Source organism: Geotrypetes seraphini, chromosome 4 (genome assembly GCF_902459505.1).
Source record: "Geotrypetes seraphini chromosome 4, aGeoSer1.1, whole genome shotgun sequence".
Taxonomy (NCBI): domain Eukaryota; kingdom Metazoa; phylum Chordata; class Amphibia; order Gymnophiona; family Dermophiidae; genus Geotrypetes; species Geotrypetes seraphini.
In genome coordinates, this window is record NC_047087.1 from 29187181 (window position 1) to 29215162 (window position 27982).

Below are 27982 nucleotides of genomic sequence, written 5' to 3' on the forward strand. Positions count from 1 at the left end.
ACCTCTATGAGGTCCGTGTCCGTGCCACTTGTAGTTTCAGTCTCTGACAGACCTCTATGAGATTTTAGCTGTGACGGTTCCGTCTCAGCGTAGGTAGGGAAAAGTATTAGGATCCGTGAGCGCTAAAATCTCATAGAGGTCTGTCAGAGACTGAGGCCCACATTTTACCCCTTCCCAAAGAAAGGCAGAGCAGAGGGGTACATCGAGCAATTCAGAGGAAGGAAAGCAGCCGAGGCTCTGCCTCATGCCTACGATTCTCAGACTGAACCCCGGCAGCACCCAGCAACGTTTGGAGACTTCTTTTCCATAACACACGTCCCAAACCTATGTCCCCGCTTTCTTGGCTTCTGCTCTGCCGCTCCAGCACTAGTCTCTGGCTCTGACAGACCTCGATGAGATTTTAACACTGACGGATCCTAATACTTTTCACTCCTTATGCTGAGACGGATCCGTCAGCGCTAAAATCTCATAGAGGTCTATCAGAGACAGAAACTACAAGTGGCATGGACGCGGACCTCACATTTTTAAGGCCGTGCGGGTTTAGATCCGCGAGGTCCGTCAGGTCCGTGTTTTACCCCTTCCTGAACTTACTCAAGATTATTTTTCTCCTCTCTTATGAGCCTCCTGATATCCTGGAAACAAGGCCTAAGCAGAGTCTGGGCTTGACATCCAACCAGTTTGAAGAAAACCAAAGATCCCTGAATGTAAGCAGGCAGCCATTATCCATACCTGCCTATTGTTTTAGTGTTTGTCTCAAGTGCTGCATTATTTTATTCTTGTGCACTGCATATTTTCTGTTATACCTTTTTTCTGTTTTGGAGATTGATTTTGTCTTGCTGGAAAACTTGTTTGTTTTGCAAAGACTGCATAATAAAAGTCTACTTTTGTTTTCAACAATTAAAACCTTGCCTTAGTGATTTCTGTGAGCTTTTGGGTGGTCTGTAAAGGTGCTTTGGCAAAACTTATTAGCCAGCACTGCCTGTAGGGCCTTCTCCCTATTGAGAGGCAGGCCTAGTATTTAGTGCAGCCTGGTGGTGGGTCACTGCATTTTCTTAGCGGGGACGGCCAGGCGACAACGGGCAGATAAGCACATATACTACTGCAGTATCACAGGTGGTATAATTCTGCAATACAATCTTCTTTCTGTCAGGAATCTGTACCTCAGTTCCTTCTAGCATATTTTTACAAGCAATGCATCTCCCACATGCATAATGACCAACTCTTCTATCATCTTTCTTAGTCCAGATGTCTGCTTTACATAAAGAGTCAACAAGTTCTGGTTTCTAGAGAAGATACTAGTGTGCTCCATGTCTTGAAAACATTATTTAGTCTGTAACATTGGCCATAAATCTTTTATTTTCCTACCAAGCTTTTGTGCTTCCGAGGAGAATTTAAGAATGCAATGAACCTTATCTTCTATTTTCTTATCATGATATTCTACAAGTTGATCACGTGGCTATATCGTGCTTGTTTATAAGCTTTTAGGACTCTTGATTTTGGGTAGCTCCTTTCATAATATCGCTGCTTAAAACCTTCTGCTGGTATTTTAAATTCATTTGTAGTCTGGCAAATACGCTGAAAGCAGAAAAACTGAGATGTGGGCAGATTATTTTTAAAAGGACTTGGATGCATGCTGGAATATTCAAGCAGTGTGTTACGATCTAATGATTTTAAGTACACTGTAGTGAAAAAAATCACTTTGTTGTCTAAAAATCTTGGCATCTAAAAACACCACTTCAGTTGGTCATATCAAATTTATACTAGAGTGGCACTCGTTCAAATAAGCAAAAAAAATTCCTTCCTTTGCAATTCCGTAGAATTCCACAAGACAAATATACCGCTTCCATGAGATGACATGCATAAAATATTTTGATTTATAAATAAAGCTACCTTGAAAATGAGCCATGAACAGATTTGCTATTGCAGGGGCAAATGACACACCCATCGCAACCCCCAGTTTTTGTTGAAAAAATATTTTATCAAATATAAAGTGGTTCCATGTCATGGCTAAAGCTGTGAGCTCACGTAAAAGAGCTGGAAGGAGCCAAAGGAGAGTGTGGCGCGGTGGTAAAAGCTACAGCCTCAGCACCCTGAGGTTGTGAGTTCAAGCCCTCGCTGCTCCTTGTGACCCTGGGCAAGTCACTTAATCCCCCCATTGCCTCAGGTACATTAGATAGATTGTGAGCCCACCGGGACAGGCAGGGAAAAATGCTTGAGTACCTGAATAAATTCATGTAAACAATTCTGAGCTCCCTTGGGAGCATGGTATAGAAAATTGAATTAATAAAATAGTATGAAAAGTTTCAGCCTCTGATAACTAGAGCTGATATTGTGACATCATAATGCCTCATTCCACTAATGTCTAAGAACCAACCTCATCGATGATATCAAAATGGCTTAATTGCCCTATATTTGGCTCACTTTTACTATATTTTGGTTTCTAGAGTGGCACCGTGGTTAAAGCTACAGCCTGAGCACCCTGAGGTTGTGGTTTCAAACCCACGCTGATCCTTGTGACCCTGGGCAAGTCACTTAATCCCCCCATTGCCCCAGGTACGATAGATAGATTGTGAGCCCACCGGGACAGGCAGGGAAAAATGCTTGAGTACCTGAATAAATTCATGTAAACAATTCTGAGCTCCCTTGGGAGCATGGTATAGAAAATTGAATTAATAAAATAGTATGAAAAGTTTCAGCCTCTGATAACTAGAGCTGATATTGTGACATCATAATGCCTCATTCCACTAATGTCTAAGAACCAACCTCATCGATGATATCAAAATGGCTTAATTGCCCTATATTTGGCTCACTTTTACTATATTTTGGTTTCTAGAGTGGCACCGTGGTTAAAGCTACAGCCTGAGCACCCTGAGGTTGTGGTTTCAAACCCACGCTGATCCTTGTGACCCTGGGCAAGTCACTTAATCCCCCCATTGCCCCAGGTACGATAGATAGATTGTGAGCCCACCGGGACAGGCAGGGAAAACTGCTTGAGTACCTGAATAAATGCATGTAAACCGTTCTGAGCTCCCCTGGTAGAACGGTACAGAAAATTGAATAAATAAAAAAATAAAGTCGAGTGCGATCTTCAAGCTTATCCTATACCATTTCTAGGACTTCTTCCTGAGAAATACAGGTATAAAGTGACCTTACATCAAAAGTAGCCATCATTGTTACTGAGGAAGTGGAAGATATAGAGTCAAGCCATTTTAAAAAGTGAGTGGTATCCTGAACAAAAGACGGGACATCAGGGACCATAGGGCTCAAAAAAGTATCTACATACTTGCAGACCCTTTCAAGCATTGAGCCACGAGACGACACAATAGGTCAGACTGGAGGGTTCTTTATGTCTTTATGTACTTTTAGCAAAAAGTAGATAATAGGTATTTTGAACCCAGGAAAAGCCATAAAACTATATTCATGTTAAGAAATCCAACAGTCCGGCCCTTGAAAAAGCTTAGAAAAAATTCTCAACTGAAGGATCACATCAGAATCTTGAAGATGAGTATAAGCTTTCTGAAAATAACTTTCCCTATTCATAATCACTATAACACCCCCCCTTGTCGGTTCTACGAATCACTATCCTAGCATCTTTTTGTAATGTTGAAAGCATTTTTCTTTTATCGGATAGATTTTTTGCCACATTTTACTTCAGTTGGTTTCAACTTTATGCAATTCTTCATAAACCAGCAAGGAGGGGGGTCAATATTTCCTAGGGGAGCCCATATGCTTTTTTTTCTTTTATTTCAGACAGGTCATATTTAGGTTCACATTCTTGAAAGAACAGTTTCAACTGTAAAGATCAAAAGAACTTCTCTAAATCCGTACGGAGCTGAAAGGGATCGTAACGCTTAGTGGGAATAAAGGACAAGCCCTTATTTAACACCCTGAGTTCTCGAAAAGAAAATTGTTTAGCAGATAAATTTATCACTCCCCTCCGTGTGTTCCGAGTAGATCTGATTATTGGCCCTCCCTGTTGATATCGATTCTGTTGTCTTCGTCCCCTGCAAATCTGTCCATGTCTTCCTAAAAAAAGCTTTGTAGACTTATCTGACCCGTCTTCACAACTTGCCGCAGACTCAGTAGAAGTGAAGCCATTCTGGGCTCCTTTTACTAAGCTATGATAGCGTTTTTAGCACACGCAGGATTTTAGTGTGCGCTAAACCCACGCTACGCAGCTCAATGCTGGCAGTAAGGTCTAGTGCGCGTGGTAATTCAGCTTGCGCTAAAACCGCTATCGCAGCTTAGTAAAAGGAGCCCTATGTGTTTTATTTTCATTATTGCTCTTATCATTGATCCGCATCCATCTATAAACAAAACCTTCAGTATAATCTCTCTCGTCTCTGATATTTTTTAAATTTCTTGACATGTAATTCTTCTTTAAATTTATTTATTCATTTTAAAGCCATGATTAAGTGCAGGATATAATACAATCATATAACTCTATAAAAGCACTTAAATGTATTTACAATTATAATTTATGACAAATAGATATATCACCCCCCCCCACCCAATTATATTTTAAAAATACACTCAGATTGAGAAAATGAAAAATATGTAACTCCTGAAATTGAATCTGATAGTCATCTTCAGTTTTTAACAGCTCTAATTGAGTATTCATAGCCTGAGGGCTCCTTTTACGAAGCCGCAGTAGCGGTTTAACGCACGTAATAGTGGGCGCTAAACCGCCGGACGCGCTAGTCGCTACTGCCTCCTCTTGAGCAGGTGGTAGTTTTCGGCTAGCGCGGGGCTTAGCGTGTGATTAAAAGTCACGCACACTAAAGCCGCTAACGCGGCTTCGTAAAAGGAGCCCTGCGACTCTTCTGTGAGTTTTTCTTGAGATGTTTCTATAATTAATAACATCAGGTCTAACGAACATTCTGAAACCTACACTCTTGCCATTCATTCACTCACAGACTGTAAATTTATCTGAAAATCCAGATCAAATTATGCTTCCAAAAATATTTTATACTTAAGTAGAGCCAATTTTGACCACTTAGGGCAGTGGTCTCAAACTCAAACCCTTTGCAGGGCCTCATTTTGGGTTTGTTGGTACTTGGAGGGCCTCAGAAAAAAAATAGTTAATGGCTTATTAAAGAAATGACAATTTTGCATGAGGTAAAAACTCTTTATAGTTTATAAATCTTTCCTTTTGGCTAAGTCTTAATAATAATATTGTAATTTATAGCTAAAGAGACATATGATCAAGAAACTGTTTTTTATTTTACTTTTGTTATTAAGATAAACATACCAAGGACCTCAAAATAGTACCTGGCGGGCCACATGTGGCCCCTGGGCCGTGAGTTTGAGACCACTGACTTAGGGCATCTTTTATAAAGCCGCGCTAGGGGCCCAGAAGCACATAGAGATTTAAAGGACTTCGGGGCTGTTGCCGCACGGCAGCTGCTAGCGTGGCTTTGTAAAAGAGGCAGTTAAACTTTAAAATTTTAATCTTATTCCCAAAATAGAGAGAACAGCTTAAAAATTTCTTTTTATCACTAATGACCTTAAAGAATACATTTATTTTATTTAAAATATTCTTTTTCTCTGGTCAATCTATATTTATCTTCTCAATCTTTAATATTTAATATTGTTCCCAGATTCTTTTAAAATAAGAGTTTCTCCGTACCAAACTCTCTTCTAAAATTAATTTTAAAGTCATTATCTCTAAAAATATCTATTTAAAAGAAAAGCCCTTCTTTAAAGTTTCAGATTACTAAAATTAACTTCAAATAATTTTCTTATAGCTCAGCTTACTCATTCTCTTTCAAGGAAGTATAAACCTTCATATAAAAACACATTTTTCTCCTTAAATTTCCACTATCAAATAATAAACAGTGCTTGTTAATGACATTCCCATAAAATGTTACATAATTTTTTTAAAATTTTAAATTGTTCACTTCACACACACTTGGAGGGGCCTAATAAAAAAAAAATGTCTGTCCCTTTTTGGCCAAAATGTGGTTTCTTTCGAGAATGGCCTATCTGTACTTTCAGGTGTTTAATCGTCTAGACCGCCACTATGGGCTCCTTTTACTAAGGTGCACTAGCGATTTTAGTGCGTGCAAACCATGCGCTAAATGAAAAATACTAATTCAAGCTCTATGGAGGTGTTAGCATTTAGCGCGCGTGACATTGTAGCGCGTAATAAGTGTGCGCTAAAACCGCTAGCACATCTTAGTAAAAGGAGCCCTATGTCTATCTTTAAAACATATTCCCAACCAAAATTTGCCCAAGTCCCAAACGCCCAAACCAAGACCTTTTAGGTGTAGGAGGAGCCAGCCGTTCGCCTAACAGTACAATTCTCTAAACGGTGTCTGTCATAAGCGCTAGTTAGAAAATCAGGGAACCCATTCCCCCCTCCCCCCCTGCGAAGATACCCAATATCTCCTACTGGACATGTCCCTGAACCTCCAAATGATTGCCAGCAGGTGAGATGCCCAATCTCTCTTGCTGGATACCCCAACCCCCCAAAAGTTCACCGGCAGGGGGGATGCCCTAGGGCACCTAGTAAAAGGACCCCATTGTGCTATATAATTGTATGTTTCCATGGATTTCATATTTTGATTATTTTAAGTGATTTTTGTGAGTTATAATGGTTAGTTGGTAAATAAATATAAGAAAAATGCAGACATATAGGTATATTTTTGAAAAATTAATTTTTATCACATATAGGTAGTTTCATGCTTAGAGATGTCTCTATCTTTGTGAGGGTGCCTGCAAAGTAAATTCAAAGGGCAGGGGTGGGGGCAAATGTGGACCTGCCTAATGCACTTTATCAAAATGCAAAGCATCCAAGATGAAGTCATTGCATTTTTAATCCTTCATATGAGCTAATAAATCATTTCCCGCTAAGGGCCATTTTCTACTTTTCTACTTCTATTTCCTGTTTAGGTATTTTCAGTTGTAGCTGGAAAACTGCATTAGATATATTGATTTCACTTAAGAATTGACCACAGTGAGCATAATTGAATAGCTGAACAGCTTCATATTGAACGGGTAGAGAAAAATGCAAACTAAGTGTAGCCTTAATCAGCCTGCCACTCTGTACCTCAACTATCCACAGTGCAGAGAGCAGATTTGGAGTTGCTAGTGATATTGAATCTGGCAGCCCTTAATCCCTAAATGCACATAATATTTTAATATGTTTCAGTATTTTTTAACATTAAAATGAACTTTAAAAGAGGCTAAAAAAAAACCATGTCTCCTAAGAGTCTTGCAGAGATTTGGATAGCTTATGATCATAAGTAATAATTCTACTATCTTGAATTATGTCACTGGGGTAAATTAATATAAATGTTCAAGTAATGCTAGTCAATAGAAAATGGTAACACAGAAAGTCAATGTTTTAATTGAGCAATATAATATATCCTGCAGAAATATTAACTCATATCAAACTGTCTAGCAAAGCTGATCAAAAGTGATTTGCTTAGTTTTAAAGTCATTTTGCTATACTTTTAAAAAACTAACCCCCTCTTTTATACAAAGGTGTGCTATGCTTTTTAGCATGCCCTAAACACGCACCAAATGCTAATGCGTGCATGCTATCCTATGGATGCTAGCAGTTAGCGCGCATGTTGATTTAGTGCACGCTAATCGCGCGCTAAAACGCTTAGCACGCCTTTGTAAAACAGGGCCTAAGTAATACGAGCCATATCATATATATGGTGCCCCAAAAATCTGGCCAACTCAAGGAGTCGAGAGGAAAAGATATCAATCAATCAGCCGTGGATTATTCAGGATGCCGATTCTCTGGCAAAGTTCTTCAGCGACAAGGTCTCCACCATAGAGGCGCTCCTTCCCTCCTGCAATCTCCTACAAATCTCTGATTCCAATCGACCCCAACCCTATCCTTACAGACTCCTACCCTATCTCAGCTGACAGATCCTGGTCTTCCTTCGAATTTGTTTCTGAATCCCTGGTCCATAATCTCTGCCTCAAATTGAAATCCTGCAATTGTACCTTGGATCCATTCCCTGCCTATCTTTACGAGAACACTCCCCCTCAGGCCATCTCATCTCTTACCATTCTCATAAACTCTGCCCTCCATTCGGGTCTATTTTCCCTAGAAATGGGCCATATCTCCTTAACCCCACTACTGAAAAAACATGATCTAGACCCCTCTACACCATCCAGCTACCGTCCAATAGCAAACATTCCTCTCCTTACCAAGATGCAAGAATCCATCAATTCCACTCAACTATCTTCCTACCTTGAAAAATTCACCATTCTGCTACCCTACTACTACGGCTTCTGCCTCAACTTCAGCACCGAATCCCTTCTGACCTCCTTAATCTCAAAAGTTCAACATCTCCATTCTCACAACAAGTTTGCCGTCCTTCTTCAATTCGACCTCTCTGCAGCTTTTGATGTCATCCATCATGATATCCTACTTTACCAACTCACCGAGATAGGCATTAACTCCACAGTTCTTGACTGGTTCTCGAAGTTCTTACGCTCCCGCTCCTACATAGTCAACATAAGGGCACTTCTTCCTCCCCCTGGAACCCGATCTGTGGAGTCCCACAAGGCTCACCTCTCTCCCCTATCCTTTTCAACATTTATATGTCCTCCCTTAAACTCCTCCACCCCCCTTGAAACACTTTACACTTATGCAGATGACATCTTTGTCCTCCTTGAGACCGACCGGAACCTCACAACCTCTCTGCGAACATATCCTCATGTATATCGAACCTTCAATCCTGGGCCCTCACTGTGTAGATGAAACTGAACGAATCCAAAACAAAACTTCTCTGGTTCGGCCCAAAGTTGGACCAACTGCCCACCTCCATCCCTCTGTCCTCTGGCCCCACTCTGCATCTTGAATATTCAAGTAAAATTCTGGGAGTCATCATTGACTCTACACTTTCCTTCAATGATCACCTCAACTCCCTAATAAAAAAATGTTTCTTCAGCCTTCACATGCTGAGGAAAGTGAGAACCTGTTTCCATCAAAAACACTTTGCCGTCCTTGTCTAATCCACCATCCTTTCCAGACTGGACTATTACCACTCTATCTACCTAAGCCTAACAAAGAAAAACCTTCAAAGACTCCAGCTGATTCAGAATGCCGCTGCTAAGCTTATCTTCGCAAAAAGCAAATTCGACCACGTCTCACCGCTTTTGACCAAGCTCCACTGGCTTCCGATAATCTCCAGAGTCCACTTCAAATGTGCCTGCCTTACTTTCAAGATCCTACATGGCATCCTCCCCCTCTTTATTCCTCTTTCTTGGAATTCCTCTAACCCCAATTCCACCAGATCCACCCAAAAACTGAAACTCTCCTTTCCCTCTCTAAAAGGCGTCTCCCTTGTAGGAAAACTAGGTTCCTCCCTCCCTTTTAGAATCACTGAGCTCTGGAACAACCTTACCTCCCCTTTTAAGAATCTGAACTCCCTCCAACTCTTCCGTAAACATCTGAAAACCTGGTTATTCTCAAAAATGTAACTCTTCCTCCCTCTCTGATTATTCTAGTCCTCTAAATTTCCTCTTCATCCTTCCCTCCTCTGGAGTTCCTTTCTACCCTAACTTCTGTTAACCGTGTCGAGCTTTGCGAATGTAGAGATGATGCAGTATACAAACCTAAGGTTTAGTTTAGTTTAGTAGCACAATGTAGACTCGACACTGACAGTGTTTCGGCAATAATGCCTTTATCAAGAGCCTCTGATTAAAAGTCACCTCATGAAATGCTGAGACACCGACTATAATAGGTCTGGTGAAGATTACAACGTGGTGCATTGGGAATGCGCTAATGACACAGGCAAAGCTGAACATCAAAAGTAAAATTGGTATTGACTAAAACAGTACTTAGTAAGATTTTATAAAAAGTACACATAACTTTAAGGTGCACCCATATAGGCCAAGGACAACCAGGCCTAAATCCCTATGTCTAACTAGTGCATGCATTGGGTGCACTTTAAAACTGCAAATGAATCCCAGGACTGCCCATGATCTGCCCAAATGTCTCCCCTGGCCAAACCCCCTGTTCAGATTCACGCACTTGAACTAGTGTGCAGCACTTTATAGAATACTCCAACCAAGTTGTATACGCAACTTTTAATTATTGCCAATTAGCAATAACTATGAGGTGTTAATTTCATTTATGGCACCAATTAGGCTTGCTAAACAAGTTGTGTGTAAAACTTAAGATGCCATATATAGAATTTGGGAGTAAGAGGTTAATTCTAGAAAGGTGACTATATTTAGGTGCCAGATAGTCTCGCCCGGTCTCAGAAGCCGATGGGTGTCCTATAGAAAATCGTGCCTAAGCCTACCTAAAAAGAATTCAATTCTCTAACCAATGTTCATTTTACAGACGCCGGTTAGAGAATTGGGTCATGTAAGTAGACACAGCCACCCAATCCCTCTTGCCGGTACCCCCCCTCTCCCCCGAAGATCACCGGCAGGATTCTGGTCAGGCCTTAGGCCCCTCCCCAGTGTGTCCCACAATTCAACGGGAAGGGGCATGCCCACCTCATTCAAACAGAGACAGGCCGGCTAAATGGACAGAGGAAAGACCCATCTGCCCGGCATTCAAAAAAGATTAGAGGGGGTCCAGGTGGGGTTAAGAGGGGTTCTAATGTGGGTAGGGGGTCTGGGAGGATCAGGGGATTGGGCATCCCTCCTGCCACAGTCTAGGGAGGGGGGTTGCTGGCAGGAGGAATTAGGCATCCTTCCTGCCTGCGATCATTCGGGGGGGGGGGGGGTCCGGCAGGACAGATTGAGCATCGCTCCTGCTGGTGATCATTCGGGGGGGGGGGGATGAGTGGCTGCAGCCATGGAGGGGGATATCTCCCTCTGTGGCAGGAGATCCTTTGCCATGATAAGCTCAGTGGCCACGTCTAATTACAATGTAGGCTAGCAATTTGCTGTCATACTCTGAACGCATCTCCAGCTGGCCTAGGGAGACACATACATCCACCTAAGTCCACCTAAGGCTACTTCTGGGCCAAACCATGCCCACGCCTAGCCTTAGGAGACTTTAGGAGGGCTTTCATGCCTCCCTAGGCTCCCGGAGACGCCTCCAATGTAGGTGGCCTGCCTCGGGAGCTTTTTTTTTTAAAAAAGTGTGTTTCCTATTGGCTGGTTAGACAGCGGTATGATGCCTACCACCGCCTACAATCTGGAAGTCATTTATAGAATCCTGGCCTTAATATTCAGTAAGGCCCAGATTCTATAAATAGCACCGTGATCGGCAAATGTGCACAAAAGTGGCACCGATCGAGTGTTAATCACATGATGGCACCATTTATATAACATAAATCTAATATCCAATTCTAAGCTTTTTGGGGGCTATTTTGTGAATGAATGGTCATTAGTTTTTTGTGAATGAGGGTCATCTATTTAGTTAGTTTTTTTCAAGTGCTGATGTCAGCACCGAGCAGCCCTCTGATAGGTTGTAGGATGGAGAGAAGGGGGCGGGTCTTTCACAGCTTGCACTTTAAAAAGACACTTGAAGCAGGCCGCCGCCATCTTGTATTTGAAGAGTTTATGCGGGATGGTTGTTAACGGCATGGTAAGAGACAGCAAAAGTTTTGGTAGTGATAGTTTACAGTATGGGACTAAGGGAGTTGCGTGAGTAGCTTAGTAATATGATTCTGTATTTTTTGCTTTAGTGTGGATCCCTGATGAAGCGGCAGCGAAACATGTTGGGTCCACCAGCCTAGTACAGCAACACTTTTGAAGATAAGTACACATACTTCATTAGTCGTTTTAAAAGTTATAAAAAGTGTTTAAAAAAACATAAAAGTATTGAGCATTAGCTATTAAAATTTAAGCCTTGACCGATGAGGAGGTTACACATGAATCTCCCTATTATGAGAACATAGCCTGTATGGGACGGAGGAGGGATGTTTCTGAGGTCTATGGCTAAAACAAGAAGCAGCAATACCAGATAAGGATCTAAAGGTGTAATATAGAAAGAATACTTTAAAGGTTGGAAGCTTGGAATTGGATATTGGATTTATGCTACATGGTGATAATTCCAGGAATAAGACTTTAAATAGTGCCTTATAAGGTTGTTTAACACAGTACCATTTATATAACAGCAGCTGTGTCACAAATAGGCACCGGAAATATATGATAAGGTTTTCAATGCCTACATTTCTGATGCCTGTTTCAAGAACCACGACTATGGAGGGAAGAAGAGTAGGGTTAAGGATTGAAGGCTATATCAAAAAGATGGGGTTTCAGTCTGCTTTTAAACAAGGGAAGAGGGCTTGACGGACAAACAAGTAATTTATTCCAGGCATAGGGGCAGCTAGATGAGAGGAACAAAGTCTGGAATTGGCAGTGGAGGAGAAGGGTACAGATAAGAGAGGCTTATCTCCTCCCCCTGTGCCACCATCTTTACTGCCTCTCACCCTCCCCTCCCCTGTGCCACCAACTTTCCTTCCTCTTCCCTCTTCCCTCCCCTTGTGCCATCAGTTTTCCTTCCTGAAGTCCCTTTCACCCCTTCCCTCCCCCTATGCCTCCCTTCCTTCCTCATAACTCTTCCCTTCCCCTATGTCACCATCTTTCCTTCCTGAAATTCCTTTCACCCATTCCCTCCACCTGTACTACTAACTTTCCTTTTTCTCCTCCCCCTGTACTCCAGGTTTTCTTCTTCGGATCATGGTATCGACAGTGACTCTCACATGCTGCCTGCCGCTAACCCAGAAGTCTCCCCTCTGCCGTGGAGAGACTTCCGGGTCAGCGGCAGGCTGATTTAAGGAATTGCTTCCGATACCCCAGTGGTGTACCAAGGGGGGGAGGTCCACCCCGGGTACAGGCTTAGGGGGGGTGCATGGCCAAGTCCGGAAAATTCAGCCATGAATTTGAAACAGCTCCCTTTCTCCCTCCCTGCCCCTTACCTCGTGGCCGCGAGTCTAAATTACCTTCTTACAGTAGCTGGAGTTGCGTGTGGCTGCCGTAAAGGTCATCTCTGGCGCAACCGGAAGTTGCATCAGAGACAACCTTTACGGCAGGCTTACAGCAGCCAGCTGCTGTACGAAGGCAGTTTTAGATGTCGCCGGCCAAAGGGCAGGGACGTTTGTCGGACCGGGCCTGTTGTCCAACGGGGGGGAGGGGGTTGAAGAAAGCACCACGAAAGTAAGGGGCATGGAGGGAGAAAGGGAGGAAAGGTGGGGTGGAGAGGAAAAGATGCTGAAGGGAAATGGGTAAAATAGAGGGGGGAGAAGGACACTGAAAGCACATGGGGAAGACAGAGGGGGGAGAAGGACGCTGAAAGCACATGGGGAAGACAGAGGGGGGAGAAGGATGCTGAAAGCACATGGAGAAGACAGAGTGGGGAGAAGGACGCTGAAAAGACATGGGAAAGACAGAGGGGAGGATGCTGAAAGGACATGGGGAAGAGAGAGTGGGGAGAAGACACTGGCAGGGAAGAAGATAGAGATGTCAGACTATGGGGGGGGGAGCAGAGGGAAGAAGATGGGTGCCAGGGGGGAGAAAGGGAGAGGCACAGTAACAGAGCAAATGGAAGATGCAGAGAGTAGAGAGACAGTGGATGGAAGGAATTGAATGAGAAGATGAGGAAAGCAGAAACCAGAGAAGACAAAGGTAGAACAAAAATTTTCTATTTATTTATTGCTTTAGGAGACATGTGTCACTGTTTCTGTGGTGTTGCATTATATGCAGAGTCCAGCTTCTTGCTGGTTCAATTTAACCTTTGTCTATGTATTTCTATTTTATCCCCCCTTTAACAAAACTGTAGAGCGTTTTATAGCGCCAGATGTGGTGGTAGCAGCTCTGATGCTCAGAATTCTAGGAGCGTCAGAGCTGTTACACCGTGGCTAAAATCCACATTACAGTTTTGTAAAAGGGGGAGGGTTAGTTTGTGATGACATATTCCATACTAGGCAAAGGTATTTTCTGTGTTCTGTGTGTTCAAAAGACATGGTTTTCTGTTAAAATTGACGGTGTAGGATTGATCTGTACTAGTCTGGCTTGTTTAGTTTACAATGGGTATATTGATGTTGTACTGCTCACTGCAGTATGTAAGATGCTGCCTTTTCCTAGGTACTCATGTGTGACATGTGGCTTGTTACTAAAAATCATGTTTTTCGTACATATGGGGGGGTGCCAAAAAATGATGGGCCCTGAGTGTCACATATGCTAGGTACGCCACTGCGATACTCCTACACGGTAAGATCAGGCTGCTTCTGGCCTGCCCGCCATGGCATCCATCTGCCTTCAGTGACATCATCAGGCCAGGAGAAGCCTGTTCACCGCTGCTTTTAGAAGGCCCAAAATTGAGATCTCATGGAGGGTGGGGTGGGGGGATCAATTGGCAGGTCACGGCCCGCCACACTGCCGTCCTTCATTGCTGCTACCACTGCTCTCCACCACTGCCACCCCCTAAATGTTGAAACCTGGACATATGAGAGCAAATAGGAAAGCTACCCAGGCGCCCTGATAGACCGCCAAAAGGAGGACATATTTTTGGAAATTTGGATGTCTGGTAATCCTATAAATATCAATGCAATATACAGTCTATTCACTATGTGAGAAGATCTCCACAATAGTTATGTAAGAAGGAAAAAATCTCGGTCATAGCCAACATAGCTTTTGTACAAAGAAAGAGTGTCATTATTGCACCTCAGTGGTCTAAAACTCTCTATTACGTAAATGCCACCAAATTCATATGGCTAAATTGAGAACTAACTTATCTTTAAAAAGTTATAAATTCTTCTAAACATTGCTGTACTTCTGACCACTGAGGCACTGTCCAGACAGAACCAAGAGGTCTGGGGATAGAGTTTGAGCAGTCCCATAATTTTTGCAGCAAACTGGTGATATTCAGTGTCAGGGCTTGCATAGCTAATCAGGCAAGAAAGGCCACTTACTGTACATAGCGGCCCTAATTTTGCCTGTTTAGCTTTTTATATATCCCCAAACAACATAGTAAAGTGAAAACCACTCAGTAAACAATAAGCAACTCTTTAACAAAATATCAAACATGAAAAGGAGGGAAAAGCCACAGGCCACGTGATGGCCAGCATTTCACAATTTCTTGCCGCCTCAGGGTGCAAACCGCCAATCAATCTTCTTGGGGAGTGCAAATGAGCGTCTCTTCCACGCCGATGCCTGGCAAAGATAAGTCACTTTTTAGTTGCTATTCTGACCTTTTTGAATATTTTCCTCGATGTTTTGCATTGCACAGAGCATTTTCGAGAAAAATAAAGGAGGTTTGTTTTTTTAGGCCTGTGCGACGTGGTCCAAGGCTTTTTCCTTCTTTCATGTTTGATTGGCTAGTGTATATGCAAATGTAATGATATAAAGTAGTAGAACTTAGACTTTATGCACCTATTTTGTGAAAGAGTTGTTTGTTGTTAGCTATTTATATATAACACTAGTTAGCGGCCTTATCTTTTTATATTCCAGGTATCACTGCTGACCTGGATTTTCAATAGTGGACCATGGTCCATCATTAGATATCGAAGTGTAACTTAGCTGGCACACACATGTAATCAGGGGAGCTTGTAAAATATAGACTGTAGAATAAGGAAGGAAGATCAATCAATTCCAGTAAATGCGAGATTCAGGATTCTTCAAATGAAACAAAATATCATCTGCATAGGCCGAAACCTTATAATCTCGACCTGCATATGGAATTCCCTGTATCTCCTTTGCCTGCTGAATGGCCAACACCAAGGGTTCCAAAACAATATCAGAAAGCAAAGGAGATAAGGGACATCCTTGTCTAACTCCTCTCTTCAGACAAAAACGTTCTGAGAATGTATTATTAATATATAATCTGGCAGAAGGGGAACTATACAAGGTTTGAATCATTTGAATAAATCTGGATCCTATTTCAAACCAATCCATTGCTTGATACATGAAAGTCCGTTCTACACGATCAAAGGCCTTCTCTGCATCCAAAGAAACAGAGAAGGCCGGATCATGCATTCTTTTTGCTAAATTTAGCAGATGAAATGCCAATCTGGTATTATTTGAAGAATGTCTTTGAGCAACGAAACCCTGGATATTCAATAGCGGACCATGGTCCATCATTAGATTTTGAAGTGTAACTTAGCTGGCACACACCTGTAATCAGGGGAGCTTGTAAAATATAGACTGCAGAATAAGGAAGGAAGAGAGAGAGTAAGTGAGAGCGAGAGAGAGGAAAAAAAAACAGCTACTGATTGGTTGTTAATAGAACTCTACTTATAATTGGATAAAAATAAAAGGTCAATGTAGTAATGAGCGCCAACACATTCTACTGTTGTGCATTAATTAGCTTATGTTAATGGACCATGTTAATGACATGCAAATGAGTTCTGTTTAATTTACTAGCAATAACGTTAGTGATTTAAACCATGCATTATTGCAATAACTTAAGTGCGCCTCTTAGAAATGGAGTTAACCCAAAAGATGGGTCTGTACACAATTTTGTGGATTTTAATGCATGTCATCGTTCAAAGCTCTCATAGGAAAGTAGGCATTTTGGATAGCGTCGCATCTAATTACCACACTCACACATATTTTAGTGCTAAAACTCTTGTGTGGCCCTATTAGCAAATGCCACTGTCATTTGACCACAGAATGCAACACCTCCTGTACCCAAGCCATCTGTGTTACGCTGTTATATGGAACAGATGTGTTACTATGGATATATAATGTGCCATATTGCTGTGCACCAGAAAGCTATTTTAATGTTGTTTATTGCTTCATAGCCTGGAATTGTCTGCTACTGCGACTCAGAGCTGGCAAGATTAACTATGGAGCTAGTGGAGCTCCAAAGTTAAAAGCAATTCATAAACATGTGACAAGCTACCCTGTTTCTCCCTTATCTCATTCCCCCCACATCCCCCAGGACCTGGGCGATCAGCACACCGACGGAAGAAGGAGGGAGAGACAGGTCATCACATAAGCACAGAATCACCTGAAGTTTTGTTACATCCCCCATCAGAAATTTAGGAAGCTCAACCTGCGCTATTTGACCAGCCAGAATTTTTCTGCCTAGCAACTACCATCACCATCCCCCCTCCTTTACTTCCGTGTAGCGTGGGTTTTAGCATTGGCAGCAGCAGTAACTGCTCCGACGCTCGTAGGGATTCTAAAACCCGTGTTACGCGTTAGTAAAGGAGGGGGGGGGATGTCTATGGAAAATAGAGTAAAATCCCTAGAACCCTTGCTTCAGACTGGTGTCCCAAGCAGCCAACTTTGCGCTTCTGATTTTGTTTTCTACTTTAACGAATGCTTCTGGAACACTCCTTCACAATCATTCTTCAAACTCTGAAGCTATGGACTCCTTTTACAAAGCTGCGCTAGCGATTTTAGCGCGCACGCTAGATGCTAACGCCAGCATTGAGCTGGCGTTAGTTCTAGCCACGTAGCGCAGGTTTAGTGCACGCTAAAATTCTGTATGCACTAAAAACACTATTGCAGCTTTGTAAAAGGAGCCCTAAGTGTTTCCCTTGCATATGTTAATGGACTCCAAGGGGTAGTGATATGCGGTGAGGGCTTTCAGAGGACTCAGCGTATCCCCAGCTCTACAGCCCTGTTTTTTAAATTTTATTTTTGGTTACTTTTTGCTTAATGCAGTTTGATTTGTTGAGTAGGCAGCCTGCTCAACCAATCACACTGCATCAAACAAAAAGAAAACACTGCTCTTGGGCTGGGGATTCTCTGAACCCTCTGAAGACCCTGACAGTACAGATCTGAATTTGATTGGCTGAGCAGCATCTATCTGTTGCCTGCTCAACCAATCAAATTCAGAGCACTGCCCTCAGGGCCTTTAGGGGCGGGGCATGTCCCCGGAAGGCCCTGACCACATACCACTGCTAAGAGGAGAAGTTATCAATGAGGGTTACCCTTATGATCGGTAATTTTAAGTCATGCTATTTTTGGCACAGAATCTCATAGCATAAAATGCAACTCTTTGCTAAAATAGCATGACTTCAAATAAAATAACCCATCTTAACAGCAGATCACTTTGATAACTTTCTCCCCAACTTGTACTTCCTTTCTCTGAGGACAAGCAGAATGAAATCATCACACTGATGGATGGTATCATCTAATGGAGTTCTGCATGGGAACTGCTCTCCAGCATTTTAACAAAGATTTTAACTTCCCAGCTGCCATCACCACATGAGACCAAGACAATCTTACCTTTTCTATGGAACAGAGAGGTTGCATTTTTTAATCTCCCCTCAGCTCGTGTCTGGTTTTCCTCACTGATTTTTACCTGTTTTTATTTCTAGAAACAATTCATTATTGCAAATAGTCTTACAAGACCAGAATCTTAGGGCTCCTTTTACAAAGGTGCACTAAGCGTTTTAGCGCACGCTAAATATTAGCACATGCTAACCACGCGCTAAATGCTAATGCGTGGATGTTAGCCTATGGACACATTAGCGGGTAGCACGTGCCTAAATTTAGCGCACGCTAAAACGCATAGCGCACCTTAGTGAAACAGGGGGTTAGGACTCCTTTTACAAAGGTGCACTAAGCATTTCAGCACGTGCTAACCATGCGCTAAACGCTAATGTGCATGTTAGTCTATAGACATGTTTGCGGTTAGTGCGTGCTAAATTGCATAGCGCACCTTAGTAAAACAGGGGGTTAGGGCTCCTTTTTTAAAGGTGCACTAAGTGCTTCAGCACGCGCTAACCAAGCGCTAAACGCTAACATGTGCATGTTAGTCTATAGACATGCTTGCGGTTAGTGCTCGCTAAAATGCATAGCACACTTTAGTAAAACAGGGGCTTAGGGCTCCTTTTTTAAAGGTGCACTAAGCGCTTCAGCAGGCGCTAACCAAGCGCTAAACGCTAACATGTGCATGTTAGTCTATAGACAATGATTGCGGTTAGTGCGCGCTAAAACACATAGCGCACCTTAGTAAAACAGGGGGTAGGGCTCCTTTTTTAAAGGTGCTCTAAGCGCTTCAGCACACGCTAACCAAGCGCTAAACGCTAACATGTGCATGTTAGTCTATAGACATGTTTGCGGTTAGTGCGCGCTAAAATGCATAGCGAACCTTAGTAAAACAGGGGGTTAGGGCTCCTTTTACAAAGGTGCACTAAGCATTTCAGCACGTGCTAACCATGCGCTAAACGCTAATGTGCATGTTAGTCTATAGACATGTTTGCGGTTAGTGCGTGCTAAATTGCATAGCGCACCTTAGTAAAACAGGGGGTTAGGGCTCCTTTTTTAAAGGTGCACTAAGTGCTTCAGCACGCGCTAACCAAGCGCTAAACGCTAACATGTGCATGTTAGTCTATAGACATGCTTGCGGTTAGTGCTCGCTAAAATGCATAGCACACTTTAGTAAAACAGGGGCTTAGGGCTCCTTTTTTAAAGGTGCACTAAGCGCTTCAGCAGGCGCTAACCAAGCGCTAAACGCTAACATGTGCATGTTAGTCTATAGACAATGATTGCGGTTAGTGCGCGCTAAAACACATAGCGCACCTTAGTAAAACAGGGGGTAGGGCTCCTTTTTTAAAGGTGCTCTAAGCGCTTCAGCACACGCTAACCAAGCGCTAAACGCTAACATGTGCATGTTAGTCTATAGACATGCTGGTGGTTAGTGCGCCCTAAAATGCTTAGCGCACCTTAGTAAAACAGGGGGTTAGGGCTCCTTTTACAAAGGTGCACTAAGCATTTCAGCACGTGCTAACCATGCGCTAAACGCTAATGTGCATGTTAGTCTATAGACATGTTTGCGGTTAGTGCGTGCTAAATTGCATAGCGCACCTTAGTAAAACAGGGGGTTAGGGCTCCTTTTTTAAAGGTGCACTAAGTGCTTCAGCACGCGCTAACCAAGCGCTAAACGCTAACATGTGCATGTTAGTCTATAGACATGCTTGCGGTTAGTGCTCACTAAAATGCATAGCACACTTTAGTAAAACAGGGGCTTAGGGCTCCTTTTTTAAAGGTGCACTAAGCGCTTCAGCAGGCGCTAACCAAGCGCTAAACGCTAACATGTGCATGTTAGTCTATAGACAATGATTGCGGTTAGTGCGCGCTAAAACACATAGCGCACCTTAGTAAAACAGGGGGTAGGGCTCCTTTTTTAAAGGTGCACTAAGTGCTTCAGCACGCGCTAACCAAGCGCTAAACGCTAACATGTGCATGTTAGTCTATAGACATGCTTGCGGTTAGTGCTCGCTAAAATGCATAGCACACTTTAGTAAAACAGGGGCTTAGGGCTCCTTTTTTAAAGGTGCACTAAGCGCTTCAGCAGGCGCTAACCAAGCGCTAAACGCTAACATGTGCATGTTAGTCTATAGACAATGATTGCGGTTAGTGCGCGCTAAAACACATAGCGCACCTTAGTAAAACAGGGGGTAGGGCTCCTTTTTTAAAGGTGCTCTAAGCGCTTCAGCACACGCTAACCAAGCGCTAAACGCTAACATGTGCATGTTAGTCTATAGACATGCTGGTGGTTAGTGCGCCCTAAAATGCTTAGCGCACCTTAGTAAAACAGGGGGTTAGGGCTCCTTTTACAAAGGTGCACTAAGCATTTCAGCACGTGCTAACCATGCGCTAAACGCTAATGTGCATGTTAGTCTATAGACATGTTTGCGGTTAGTGCGTGCTAAATTGCATAGCGCACCTTAGTAAAACAGGGGGTTAGGGCTCCTTTTTTAAAGGTGCACTAAGTGCTTCAGCACGCGCTAACCAAGCGCTAAACGCTAACATGTGCATGTTAGTCTATAGACATGCTTGCGGTTAGTGCTCGCTAAAATGCATAGCACACTTTAGTAAAACAGGGGCTTAGGGCTCCTTTTTTAAAGGTGCACTAAGCGCTTCAGCAGGCGCTAACCAAGCGCTAAACGCTAACATGTGCATGTTAGTCTATAGACAATGATTGCGGTTAGTGCGCGCTAAAACACATAGCGCACCTTAGTAAAACAGGGGGTAGGGCTCCTTTTTTAAAGGTGCTCTAAGCGCTTCAGCACACGCTAACCAAGCGCTAAACGCTAACATGTGCATGTTAGTCTATAGACATGCTGGTGGTTAGTGCGCCCTAAAATGCTTAGCGCACCTTAGTAAAACAGGGGGTTAGGGCTCCTTTTTTAAAGGTGCACTAAGCGCTTCAGCCCGCGCTAACCAAGCGCTAAACGCTAACATGTGCATGTTAGTCTATAGCAGTGGTTCCCAAACCTATCCTGAGGGACTCCCACCCAGTCAGGTTTTCAAGATATCCCTAATGAATATGCATGAGAGAGATTTACATATAATGGAAGTGACAGGTATGCAAATCTCTCTCATGCATATTCATTAGGGATATCTTGAAAACCTGACTGGCTGGGGGTCCCCCAGGACAGGTTTGGGAACCACTGGTCTATAGACATGTTTGTGGTTAGTGCGCGCTAAAGCGCATAGCGCACCTTAGTAAAACAGGGGGGTTAGTGCTCAAGAAAGTTTTTTTTAGCACTTTCTACATTTTTTTGTTGTTGTTTTTAGTTCCTGTAGTTCCCAGTGACAGAAATTTCACTCGTCCCCACTTGTCCCCACTGGGATCTAACTCCTACCCACTCATACTTGTTAAGATCCATTCATCCCCAAAATTAATCTGCTCTATCTCTACCTATATCTGCAGGAGTCAATGCTATTATGTACAAGGGTTGATTGAAAAATAACATGACTTTAAAAAAAAATTCATAATCAGATGACTCAACGGGATATTAACATTTTTCTTTTACAAAGTAGCATCCTTCGCATTCAATATATTTTTGCAGTGTTTCAAAAAACAATTCAAAGATGTGCAGTGGACCATTTTGCGACATCACAGTTTTGCAGTTAAAAATATGTCCAAACTGATGTCTGAAATATGAACTCCATCCGGGCAGTACAAATCCATACAATTTTCAGTCAACAATTCATGGGTAAGAACCAACCCACGCAATAGTGAAACAAATTTTGAAATGTCGACATTCACTCTTTATGACTTTTGGCACCATGCCATACCTTCTTTGAAATAATCTGCAATCACATAATCATTGCAAAGAGGACATAACAACGAGTCAAAAGCAGCTCCCTTACTCCAACAAACGCCGTTACCTCCTAAATGAATGAATAAGCAGTTTGGAACGTAGGCATGATCCACTTCCAAGAGTGAAGGCAGGAGCTGGCACCAGTGGAGCCCACACAGATCCAGCCATTGTAGCTGAATCCCAAAGGAAGCTGAGCCCAGATGCAGCCATCGTTTTGATTCTGATGCTGTGCTGCCCTCTTCCTAGCCCAGGAAATACAGAAGTGACTGCACATCTAGAAAAGAACGTCCCAAGACATGTAGCTTGCAGAAAAAAAAAATTAATAAGGATAGTCGATCTAGATGATACTTAAAGTTTATGGCAAGTTTTTTGGTTAATTTAACTGGAGGTGAACTTTTATGTTAATTTATTGAAAAAAAATCAATAAAACATAAAAAAAAGAAAAGGAAAACAACATATCATAATTTTTTTTTTAAATTCTTTATTCATTTTTAAAACTAAAAAAAGTGCCAACAAGTATGCATACATATAATATCATAAAAACACAGCACTTCTGTTTGTCCATAAATATATTAGAAAATCACTTAATCCCACCCCACCCCACCCCTCCTATTTTCCACACCCCTTCCTTGATGTGTGTAGGAATTGGAAACCTTAAATAAAGAACAATCTGTTGTCTAACATAAACCTCTAATGGACTCCAAATGGTTTAAAATCTTTTACTAGTCCCCAATTGCTCTAACATCCTTCCATACCTGTAACTTTGACAAAGGGTTTCTCCACCAAAACACAAGGTTTAGTCTGTCCCAATTCTTCCAGTTTTTCAATATTAGCTGCATGGCCACTCCCGTCATGACAAGAAAAAGTCTATTTTTATTTATATCTATTGGACTTTTAGGTTTTAACAATGTCTCAAAAAGGACCACATTGTATGATAATGGTATGGAAATGCCTAGTACCATAGTAATTTTCCCCCATATAGATTTCCAAAAATTGAGTATTAGGGGACAATAGAACAACAGATGATCCAGTGTCCCTATTTCAAGATGATAGTGCCAGCATCTATTAGACTTTGAATTATCCAACTTTTGCAAACTAACAGGGGTCCAAAAATTTATATACAACAGAAAAAACCAAGTTTGTCACATAGACACTGACGCTATACATCTCATCCTCCAAGCCAAATCTATGGCCATTGAGTAGCAGAAATCTGTTGCTTTGTCTCAATGCTCCAAATGTCCCTTAGGCTTAGGCGAGTCTAAGATCCTCTGGAAACATTGGCTGCAGGCAGGCATATGTACTTTAGATGATGTAATCTCTAATGGGAAAATGCTAAATTTATCACAACTGCAACAATCATTCTGTATCTCAAAGTCTCAAGCTTTTAAATGGTTGCAGTTGAAACCAACCATTCAGAAAGGATTCCCTGATTGGCGTAACTTAAACAATCAGTATAGATTACCGGGCCTATGTTTCCAAAGAGATTTCCTAGGGCATCAGGCCGCCAAGTGGTATAAATTAATATCAGAATATTTGAATAAGAAACCAAAAACAACATATAATTAATGAATATAGCTCAGTGTCACCAGTATTATTCTATGCTGATGCTACGTAATTTGTTTATTCACAGTCTGGGAAAATAAATTGTCAATCTAAACATAACACCTCATAATTCAAAGAACACATACTGTGCAAAGCCCCAAATAAATGCAGCAGAGCATCGTGATAAATGGGCCACCATGACACTTGGTATACCCAACTGCTTTCCCAGGTACAGTGCTGAAAGATTTATAATATTAGCAGCTGGGTAATAAAGGATCGAAATATCTGTATATATTTTTTCTGTATGTACATAACCAATTAAGCATCTACTTTATTACCTACTCTGGCTAAAAATGTTCTGCCATCAATTCACTCCATCTAGTCGCCTGCATTTCTTAGAGGAGCTGTATCTTCTGACCTATTTTAAAGACTTTCTATGATCATTTTGACCCTTTCTCAGAAGTTAGGAATCCTCCCTCCCCATCTATAGTATCTCTGCCACTCAGAATCCTCCATTAAACAAAAAATGGGCTTAGTTTTTCAGATAAGCTTTTACCCTTTATATATGCACACACACACAAAAAAAATCATTGGTCTACTTTAGAGAAAGATTTATTTTTCATGTTGTGCCTACAGGGAAAATTGTTTCATAAAATGGGCCTCGCATCTCAGAATTTCCTAGGCTAAGAAGCTGTTGCTATGATATGTCAGCCAGCTTACCAACGATTTCAAATTTGGCTCTACTCTATCTTTGTTGTTTTCAATATCATGAAGATGGCATATGTGATGTTGGCTTCAGTATTAATTGGACAAAAATCAGGTGGGATGAGGCAGTATCTAGTTAAAAGCAGACATGCCAAGAAAGAAATGTTTTCTGTGCAATTTTAGCAGCTCACAGCTAAATCCTAAAATGTCAAGCTATGGGAATTGGCTGAGGTAGATATGATTTCCCCCCCCCCCCCCAAATACGCTCAGTAAGGTTTAATCCTTTCCCAATATTTCAGTCAATCCTAAAAAGCCTATTTAGGAAACTGATCAATTTTGCATTGTACGCTTATATCCACATATAAAATCTGAGGATCCTTATTATCAACACAAGAAAAAATGTTTTATGTGCCTCATTTAGGCTGCAAACTACACATACAGAGAGATAAGTTAACTTATTACCATTCCTCCTGCAAAGTGTTTTTGCAGGAAATGTAATTTTGATATCATCAGTTCTGCCTATTATACCCTTCTAGAGATGAGTTATTTATTTAAATCATATGGGCTTCAAATGATATGATAGAAAACAAATCCTGTGTTTGAAGGGAAAGATACAAAAAAAAAAGTGTTTATCAACTTTAGCTTGACAGACATAAAAGAAAAGAGTGCTTTAGGCAATCCTGTATTACTGTCTTTACACAATGTAAATGTTAGCATTAAATTGTCCATCACTTCCTTGAATGCTTCATAGAAATGCTTATTTTGGGTATAAAACGTTAGTCTGGTTTCCTTTTTCAACACAGCGTGGCACTTTACCTTAGGCATTCCTTCGGGGAAATGCTTTCTACCAGCTGTTCAGGGGATAAGGAGTAACACAGTTTCTTGAACCCTAGAGATGCTTCAATGTCACTTATGCAAAACAACCTGATTGGTGTTTCAGATTGCTTCCAGCTAAAAGGGTCATGACAAATATAGACAGTTAAGGAGGACTTATCAACAGCATTTTAAATACCTCATTTCTGATCTAAATGGCTGTGATATTTTTTGTTGTTATTGTTTTAATTTTTTTCACATTTTGATTGGTTAGCATTTGGCTAGCAAATGTCTTGTTGAGATCATTTCCTCCCCCACCCCCTCCCCTATAAATAACTATCTTAGCTTCTATTTGGTCAACGTGCAGTAAGTGGCGGTCAGCTTTGCTTTAAATTAGAGAATGACATGGGGACAAATTTGTCTCCGTCCCCCTGGGAACTCATTTTCCTGTCCCGTCCCAGCGAGTTCTTTTGCTACCCCTGCCCCATTCCTGCAAGCTCTGTCCTCATCTGCACAAGCCTCAAACACTCCAGAAGTGAAAATGTTGTAAAAAGCCAAGTAAAGGACAATCAAGCCATTGTGACATCACTTATGAGGTTGGCTCTTAGGTACTGGTGGAATGAGGCATTATGATGTCACAATACCAGCTCTGGTCTGGTTATCAGAGGCTGAAACTTTTCACAATATTTATTTATTTAATTTTCTATACTGATCTCCCAAGTAGAGAATGACACGGGGGACAAAATTTTTCCCCGTCCCTGCAGGAACTCATTTTCCCATCCCATCCCCGTGGGTTCTTTCCCTGTCCTTGCCCCATTCCTGAAAGCTCTGTCCTCATCTGCGTAAGCCTCAAACACTTTAAAATCATAAGTGTTTGAGGCTTGTGAGGTTAAGGCTGAGCTTACAGGAATGGGGCAGGGACAGGAAAAGAACCCACGGGGATGGGATGGGAAAATTGAGTTCCTGTTTTTGGAGAATAGCGCTTAGTGACACCTAAGTCACATTCTGCCCGTAGAAATGCCCACTTAGGCGTTAGGTGTTGCTTAGCGCATTGTGACTAGGCGCCTATCCTTTATAGAATCGGATAGGCACCTTTCGCCCAATTAACATTTTTTAAACTGATTACCAAGGCTGTTAAGGGTGTTTTGTCAATTAAGGCTGACTTTTATAAAACTCCAGTGGAAGTTTATTCTGCGGACCAGTTTAATTTTCCGTGGCTCATAGAATTCCTATGAGCGTCGGAACGTTTACCTCGCTGGCCCGTGGTAAAAACCTCTACTGCAGCTTTGTAAAAGGAGTCCTAGGTTAGGTGCCTAATTTTAGACGCCCTTTATAGAATCACCCCCTTAATCTACCTGGATATGGCCAATAATCACTGCCATATCCACACAGCTAACTGAACATAATCAGCACTTTTTTAGTGCAACCCTACATTCTTGGCCAGCTATGTGGGCATTGCTATTACATTTCAGGGGTGTCCATATAACTCCCAACTGTGTCCCACCTTGGCATTAACCAGAGAGTGCTGTGGGGGTCACGGGGATATTTAACTGAACAGTGTCTCCTTGGCTACCTAACACAAAGTAACCAGCCACTCCTGCCTGCTTAAATAATTTGATTATTGCCCCCTGTGTGTTTTCTGTTGCCAAGCTTAGTGTGTAATAGTGTTGTGGGGATTTCACCCTTGCATGGATACCCTGGCTCAGTTGGGGATGTTTACTACAGGACGGTAGCATCAGAACTGGCGGGGAGAGAGCCAGTATGTGCCATGTAGCACCATTTGCATGAACCAAAAAAGAAGTGGGGAAGGTTTATACTTCCACGCGTGGGGTTGTGTTTTTTTTCCTTTGTATTGTGGGATGTGCCATGTGCATGAGGCAGACAGCATAGATCAGCTACCCGTTAAATTTAATGCTTACGTATAAAGCATTACAATCAGGTCAACCGGTCTATTTAGGAAAATGATTAGTTCCCTTTAAGCCTTCTCGTAGCCTACATTCATTGACTGCTCACCAACTTGCTTGACCTTCTGTTCATTTGGTACGTCTAGGCTACTCCTCAGACATGCTTCCTGTTTAGCTAAGAATGCCCATAATACCTGAAACTGTCATAAAGCTGGATATCCCCTTTCAGTTTCAATTTCATAGAGAAAGGGAAGGGGACAGTAATCATTGGGGGATTAAGAAAGAGTCATGTCTTAATCACCCAGTGGTCAACTTCTCAGTTAGAGAACCTTTTTGTGCCCTGGGCATGTCTGAAACAGATCCTACTTAGGACATCCTTCTTTTCAGGGTTGAATATTTCTTCCTGTTTAGTTATCGCTGTTGGACATCCTTATTTTTGACCCTCTCTGGTCCTGCCCCAAACATATCCACTCGAAAGTTGATCATCCTTACTATGACTAAAAACAGATTGACCAAAAATTCAATAGTCAAACCCAATTCTCAAAAAATGATCAAACATACAATATAATTTTTAACCCATGAGTCCTCAGATGGCTTCAAAGAGAAGGAGATTCTTGCTAAAGCACAGCCAGTTTCTTCATTGGTCCCACCTTATTGTTGTTTCATTCAAAAATGTTTTACACTTAGGCCAGGATTCTCAAACTGGCATTTTTAACTGACATTTGAGGTGCATACCAATATCTAGAAAATTGGCGCCAGAATCACACCTATGTAGGCTCTATAGGCCGCCAAACACCAAAATAGGCATGGCCAATACCAGAATTGGTATTATGTGTCCTAAAGTGCCTACGTAGGTGCGAGTCACATGAAGATAAGCACCAGAAATGTAGGCCTAGAAAACCCTGGCCTATATTTCTGCCACCTATCTTTCACATCAACATGAGTCTGAAACTGGTGCTAATGCATGAATGACACATTTAAAGTGGCCACCGATATCTACGATGGTTAGAGAATCCAGACCCTAATACTTCACTTATAATTGTATATATATTTATCTTAATGCACTTGTCTTTTAAC